The sequence below is a fragment of the Colobus angolensis genome, unplaced genomic scaffold (genome assembly GCF_000951035.1).
Source record: "Colobus angolensis palliatus isolate OR3802 unplaced genomic scaffold, Cang.pa_1.0 Scaffold204, whole genome shotgun sequence".
In the NCBI taxonomy this organism is placed as follows: Eukaryota; Metazoa; Chordata; class Mammalia; order Primates; family Cercopithecidae; genus Colobus; species Colobus angolensis.
This window is the reverse complement of record NW_012115200.1, coordinates 4,505,478-4,512,922: the sequence shown is the minus strand read 5'-3', so window position 1 is coordinate 4,512,922 and position 7,445 is coordinate 4,505,478. Positions and strand designations below refer to the sequence as shown.

Here is a 7,445-nt window from a genome sequence, read left to right as displayed (position 1 = left end):
CCGGCTCAGAGACTTCTCCACTGCTCCTCCCAGGCTCAGGAGGCTCACAGGCTACCCAACGCCAGCGGCCCAGGAGGCTGGACCACAGGTAAGACAAGGCCCAAGCCCTGCCTCTGGGAACTCGGCCCTGCCTTGGCTCTGCCCTCCTCGCTCCCACAGGATCTTGGTGCCCACCAGGCCTCGGTCCGGACTTCTCCCTGCTGCCCGGCATGAGACCCTCCCCCAGGACAGCCACCTCCTGGTGCTGAAGAGCTGGCCCTCCGCAGAGCTGCCCGCAGAACCGCCCGCCGTTCCTTTTTCCTATGCATATACTTCTTTGAGGGTCTGGCCTAAAGAGGTATAGGGCATGGGAAAATGGGGCGGTCGGGTCCTTCCCAGCGGCACCGCACCAGCGGCACCTGCGTCTTGACTCGGGACTCCGCCTGCTTCCTCTCTCCTGGGCCCGGGAGCCCTGGGGCTTTGGTCCCCACGTCCTTGGGGCAGAAAGGGGCCAAATATTCTAGAACAAGGAAAGCGTGGATGTGTGCTTTTGTGTGGGTGCGGAAAGTGTCTGGGGGGGAAGTGGTCCAGGCCTCTGCAGCCCCCGAGCTGGGACCCAGGCTGCAGAGAGCAGGGCTGGAGCTGGGCGGTGCCCGTGGCCCGTCTGACCGGAGATGGGACAGGAGGTGGCGGGACAGGCCTGGGCTCTGGCGCCGCCTGGTGGCCAGGGGAAGTGGGGCGGGTGTCCGGGATCTGGGCTCTGGCGGGATCCACAACTCAATTCTATGGACATTTTCTTTGCAGAAGCTGCAGTGTGTGGGGCCCACGTTTTACACCAGCGGGAGGCGGAGGGCCCAGGCGCAGACAGCAGCGAGGCGTGGCGGAGGACGCGTGCACTCTGGGTGTGCGTGCTTGTGCTTTTTTTTTTTTTTTTTTGAGAGAGTCTCGCTCTCTCGCCCAGGCTGGAGTGCAGTGGCAGGATCTCCCCTCACTGCAACCTCCATCTTCTGGGTTTAAGCGACTTTCCTGCCTCAGCCTCCCAAGTAGCTGAGACTACAGGTGCCTGCCACCACGCCTGGCTAATTTTTGCATTTTTAGTAGAGATGGGGTTTCACCTTGTTAGGCTGGTCTTGAACTCCTGACCTCGTAATCCACCTGCCTCGGCCTCCCAAAGTACTGGAATTACAGGCGTGAGCCACCGCGCCCGGCTGGCGTTTGCTTCTTAACACCTTTATTACTTTTGTAATCACGGGTATGAGTTGATTTTCTGGTCAGAAATGTCAGTAGAGCTAATTTCATTTAAATGTGTGAGGTGTGGTAAAGTTTTGACAATAAATGCAAATTTTGATAAAGAGGCTCTGTTGTGCTGGTCTCCTTTCATTCGCGGTGGTCGGATGTCACATTAGTCAAGCGTGGACTTGGGGGAACTTAGTTAAAAATGCATGAACATTTAAGGGGGATGAAATGGTTCCTGGGGCCTTGGTTGGGGCCTGGGCTGGGCACCGGTCTGGGGCCACCCTCCTGATGACCAGGGTCACCAGAACAAGTCCAGAGCCTGGGACTGGCCGGCAGTGTCGGGAGAGCCCAGAGGGACGGCTTGTGAGGGTGGGGGCACTGGTCTGCCCTGGGTGGGGGTCCTGCGGCTTCCTGGCCTCCACAATGGCCAGGGTGGGACTGTGGTCTTGACTTCCTGCTGAAATGGACAGGGGGGTCCTTCATCAGGCTAGTTTAAAGAATGACTGTCAGCTGCTGTCTTAAAAGGAGGCCTGAATGGGAGGCAGGGAGACCCCACCCTTCAGCCAGAGTCCCGGTCAGCCAGCAGGGCCACGCCCAGGTCTTTGAAGGCGGCAGCCATTATCACCAATGAGCCCAGCAAATGGAGCAATGAGCTGGCTGAGCAGGAGGCCTCCAGGCGCCCTTATCAGGGGCTGCCTCCCCAGGCTGCGTCCCCTCTCCAAGCCTAGCACTGATCTCATCTGATAGTCACCTCCCACCTCCCTCACAGCCGGCAGCCTGGGTGTCCCAGGGGAAAACTCGGGCAGCAGGCAGAGGGGTGGGGTGCCTCCAGCTGGGAGGGCTGCAGGTCACATGAGGAAGGGCAGCCACGCCCCCCCAATGAGCTCGGCTGCTCCCCCAGCCCCCTGGGGAACGGTGGAGGTTGACCCTGCTCAGGAGTCTCTTCCAGACCTTTGAGTCACTCTGCACAGGACACCTTAACATAGGGTTTAAATCTGCACAGACTAAAGCAGGTATCACTTCACTGTGCTGTGTGGACACGCAGCAGCTGTTATAGTCGGCGTCAGCACAATGGCGGATGCAGGCACGGCTGGATCCAGGGAGCCAAAGGCTCTGCCTCTCTCTGTGCTCGTACCTTACCCGGCCCTGTTCCTCTGCCTCGCTCTGCGCTCGCTCGTACCCTGCCTGGCTCTGTCCCCGCAGGGCTGCGTGTAATCAACAGCACCTGTGAGAGGAGAGGTCCCTGCTCTCCAGCATGGTGGCCATTTCCCCGAAGAGCTGTGGTTCTGGGGGCCGTGCCCTCCCTGGGCTCTGGGCTGGCTGAGCTGGGCCGTGGATCCTCGCCTGTACTGCAGGGTGGGCAGCTTCCTGGGCAGGGAGAAGGGTGAATTCCTCCTAGGAAGATGGGCAGGGCTCCTAACTGCCAAGACCCCGCAAAGGTGGCTGTCCAGTCTTGCCAAGACATGCCCACGTATCAGGTCCAGCTGCTGAGACCCTGCCGAGGACACCGGCAGGAGCACAGGGGCCAAGATGGGGCTGGAAGGCGCCCCAGAAACGGAGGCCTCCTGACCACACCCTGAGGCTGCTGTCCTGTGAATGGCAGGTGGGGACCGTGGGGGAGCGGCTCACTGTGGCTTCTGTGGACAGCCAGTCTGGGAATGAGGGTCCTCGTGGCCTGGGAAAAAGAAGCAGCCCTCTGAGACCCTGCCTTGGGGAGTACTCAGAAGCCCCGGGAGTCCTCTGAGATGCTGACCGCCACCCTGGGGCACCAGCGGAATCTTTCTGAGGTGGGAGTGGCAGAGCCTCCCAGCCAGGCTTCAGAGGCAATGGGAGGGCGGCCAGCGTTTCTGGGTGGTGGCCCCTGAGCACACCAGGTACTTACTGCTTTTTAAGACGGTGTCTTGCTTTGCTGCCCAGACTGGAGTGCAGTGGCACGATCTTGGCTCACTGCACCCTCCGCCTCCTGGGTTCAAGTGATTCTCCTACCTCAGCCTCCTGAGTAGCTGGGACTACAGGTGCCCGCCACCGCGCACAGCGAATTTCTGTATTTTTAGTAGAGACGAGGTTTTCACTATCTTGGCCAGGCTGGTCTCGATCTGACCTCATTATCTACCGGACTTTGCCTCCCAAAGTGCTGGGATGACAGGTGTGAGCCACCACGCCCGGCCCAGGTAATTATTCTTTTACTGGGGACTGTGCGGGGCCCCACCAAACACCCCTAAAGAGGGCTGAGACCTGCTTTTGTTCAGTGAGCCCACTTTGCTCCAGGGGTCCTGGGGTGGCCTAGGAGGCCCTGAACACTCTGCCATTTCCTCACGGCTTGGAAGCCAACAAGTCTGGGCTCAGAATGGGAGCGAGTGCTGGGCATGGGAAGAGACGCTGGGGCCAGCTAGGCGCCGAGTCCAAGCAGCCCCTCCCTGCAGTTTCCTGGATAGTCTCAGGTGCAGTATCTAAAAGAAAAGTGCAAGAGCCCCGCGGACTCCCCACGGAGAGGGGAGTGGATATTCTGCCATATTTATGTCATGCTGTGTTTTGAACCCTTTGAATGTCAGTTTCAGATCTGAGGCCCTGAGTGCTGCCTCCGGAGACTGGGTGTTCTCTACACCTGCGGACACGGTCCACTCCCCAGCACTGTCCTGAGCCCCTCGGAATTGTCCCCACCAGCTGTGCAGGGCTGTGCTTTCCCACACTTGTCACGGCTCACGCGTGCGTCTGCGGCTGTGTCTCCCCGGCCTCTGCACCAAGGGCACCCCGCCCTCTCTCAGAGGCTTCTGCAGGAGCCCAGCTGAGGCCCCTGGCAGTCCGAGGGTTCCTGTCCACTGGAAGTTAGATGTGGAGGTTCCCAGAGATTCTTGGCAGGACTATTTCATAGCAACTGCTCCTCCTACCCAATCCTGCGGGGAAGGAGCCGGCACACCCCTTGGCCCCATGTGGCTGAACAGCTCGGAGGGAAAGGAGGGTGAGCAGGAGCCAGGTGGCATCCAGCAGGCCCGGGGCCCGTCGGCAGCCAGAGCTCGCCAGCGTCCACACCCAGTCCAAGGGCAGCCAGATCCCCCCCTGGTGTCCACACCCGGGCCCACAGCCTCTCTGTCCTGACAGCCGCTTGGGTGACAGAGAGGGCAAGGCAGAGTGACAAAGGGTGTCTGGGGCTTGGGAGAGACACATGACACACCCACCAGCACACACGTTCACTACACACCCATGTACACTGCACAAGTTCACCACACACGTTCACAAGCACACGCGACACACATGTGGTGCACATACACAACACACACAGAACACACGTTCACTGCACATGCACACAGGACATACGCAGACATGCTACATATGACACAGCACACTCATCACACCTGCAGAACACACACGATACACAGTAACACCACACACGCATACTCTACACAAACACATACACTCCACATCCAGAGCACAACACACAATCCTCATACATGACACGCATGCACTCACACCACGTGACACACCCACGCACACACCACGTGCAGCACGTGTGACACACCCACAAGTGACCCAGCTTCAGCAGGAATCATTGGGGAGCTCGGGAGGGGCATCCAGACAGTTGTTTTCTGATGCATCGTGGCCACACCCCAAGACTTTCTGCCTCTCACTCAGAGAGCTGGACCCTGAGGGCCCGTCCTACCCCCAACCCCTGCCCTCCGGCTCGTCCAGGCCACAGCCCTTGTGCCCAGCTCTGCTGAGACCTCCTCACAGAGGCCGGTCTAACCACCTTCCTCTGCCCGGGACGTGTGGTGTCTCTGCCCCGCCGCCCTGCGGCTCCGGCCATGTCGGGACCCCCAGTGCCTGTCAGATGTCCACATGGGGGTGTGGAGTGGGGTGGGTCGAGAGCACCTGGGGCACTGTGCTTGTGGGGGCAGCTGGGGGCATCCCGGAGCAGAGGACTTGCCAACTCGGGGCCTGACGTCCAGCGGTCAGTCAGAGGACCCCGGGGAGAGCGGGAAATGGGCTGCGGGGATGTGAGGAAGGCCCCGCCGCCTAGGGACGCAGCAGGTGGGTGGCGTAGGGCTTGGCGGCATCTTGGTCTTCAAGGTCCACTCAGATACCAGCAGCCCATGGTGCCTGGGCCAAGTCCCTGCAGCCCCGGATGGGGGACAGGGAGGGAAGTTTGGAAATCACTGGTGGGAGAGCCTTCCCTGGGCCTGAGGGCCTTGTGGACCCCCCGGGAACTCAGGGTCTAGGTCCCTGCTGGGCACTGGGAGCCCGTCCCACCCCTCAGCCTCCGGGACTTTCTCCTTTTCCAGAGCTCCTCATTTGTAGGATGGAGCCAGGACCCTAAGAAGGTCCAGGTGTGGCTCCGAACAGGCCCAGCTCTGCCCCAATGGGCTGTCCACCTTGTAGGGCCCCGTGTACTGACAGGACCTCAAGACACCACCGGACCAGGGCCCTTACTCACTGGGGGAGTTCAGGGCCAAGACTGTGTGGTTTGCGGCCCAGGGCCACACAGGGGACTGGAGAGCAATCCCCAAGGGCGGCGAGAGGCACTTGTACTTTTATCACGGACGTGCCCCCATCCACATCCACAAATCAGTGCTGTCCAGGCCCCACCAGGAGCCCCTGTCCAGCCACTGGCCTCTGAGCGCCTCGCCCAGGCTTCCCTCACATGGTCACTCACCAGGACGGACGCACAGCAGCTGTTCTCCTCTTACCTGACGTTGTATTATAAAATCACACCCAGTTGTAAACACTTCCAACAAGGCAGAAGCGAGCAAGGGGAAAGTGGAACTCGCTGTGGACGCGGCCGCAGGACCACGCTTCTGCTCCTGTTGGGGTGCCCGGGTGGGTTTCACAGATCGCAGTCCTGCAGGCTGAACCTGCCTGCCTGGGCGCCCCGCGCTGCCTGCCTCCTGGGCACTGCCTGCCTCTGGGGCGACGTGGACGGATGCTCACTTGTCTAAGGTTCCATGCATTCAGTCAGGAGTCTGCACCAAGAATGGTCCATGGATGGGGGAGTTCTCCCCAGGAGGGGCTTCCCAGCCTCCCATTCTGGGCACTTCCAGACCTTCTGCAGGAAGTGCTGTCCTTGAGTCATTCTGTTTTGTCCCGAGGCCGCTGTGAGGAGGGGGCAGGTGAGCTCGTGCTGGAGGGTGGGGACCTGCAGGACAGCTTCAGTCCAGGCACAGCCGCTGGTCCCAGCTGTCCCACTTTCCCGGGCCGGAGAAGAGCAGCCCCCAGCAGGCCGTGGGCAGTCCCGGCTCACACACGGCCCAGAGCGCACTGCAGGGCCCCAGCACCCCAGCCTTCATTTTCACCTGTTCCCTCCTGCTTTCCAGCTTTGGAGTTCTTGTTAAGATGGACTTGAACCACAAGGCTGTAAACACGACAGCTGCGTTCCCTTCCAATCCTTCCTGGTTTTCTTTTTTACACACAAAGCTTACAACCTTTACTGTTTCCAACTGGAAAACCAGTTTTTCCAACACTTTTTAAAAAACAAACGGCGAGGTGACGGGCGCCTGTAGTCCCAGCTACTCGGGAAGCTGAGGCAGGAGAATGGCGTGAACCCGGGAGGTGGAGCTTGCAGTGAGCTGAGATCCGGCCACTGCACTCCAGCCTGGGGGCAGAGCGAGACTCTGTCTCAAAAAAAAAAAAAAAAAAAAAGATCCTTTTATCGTACGCTGAAAGCCATACCCATGACAAGCCCACTTCTGCATCTGACTCTGTTTACTGACCCTTCATTTACTTCCTAAACCGACCCTTTTGGTAACTTTCAGTGAAGAGGTGGCTTTAATAAATATATTCTGAGGGCCGGGCATGGTGGCTCATGCCTGTAATCCCAGCACTTTGGGAGGCCAAGGCGGGCGGATCACGAGGTCAGGAGTTCAAGACAAGCCTGGATAACATGGTGAAATCCCGTTTCTACTAAAAAGAGAAAAAATTAGCTGGGCGTGGTGGCGTGTGTCTGTAATCCCAGCTACTCAGGAGGCTGAGGCTGGAGAATCGCTTGAACCCGGAAGGTGGAGGTTGCAGTGAGCCAAGATCACGCCACTGCACTCCAGCCTGGGTGACAGAGCAAGACTCTGCCTTAAAAAAAAAAAAAAATATATATATATATATACACACACACACATATACACACACACACACAGAGAGAGAGAGAGACATAGAAAGATAGATAGATATATACATACATATATATATATTCTCCAGAACTCTCCGGAATCTTTGTGTGGTCAGGGTGAGAGGCGCCACCACGATGT

General features: G+C 58.9%; 1 long non-coding RNA gene across 1 annotated transcript; it reads left to right on the top strand.

Annotated features, from left to right (window-relative positions):
* On the top strand, positions 1 to 1,332 carry LOC105511784. Its single transcript, XR_001001767.1, has 3 exons — positions 1 to 88; positions 178 to 337; positions 784 to 1,332. It is a non-coding gene; the product is annotated as an uncharacterized LOC105511784 (long non-coding RNA).
* The last annotated feature ends 6,113 nt before the right edge of the window (positions 1,333 to 7,445 follow it).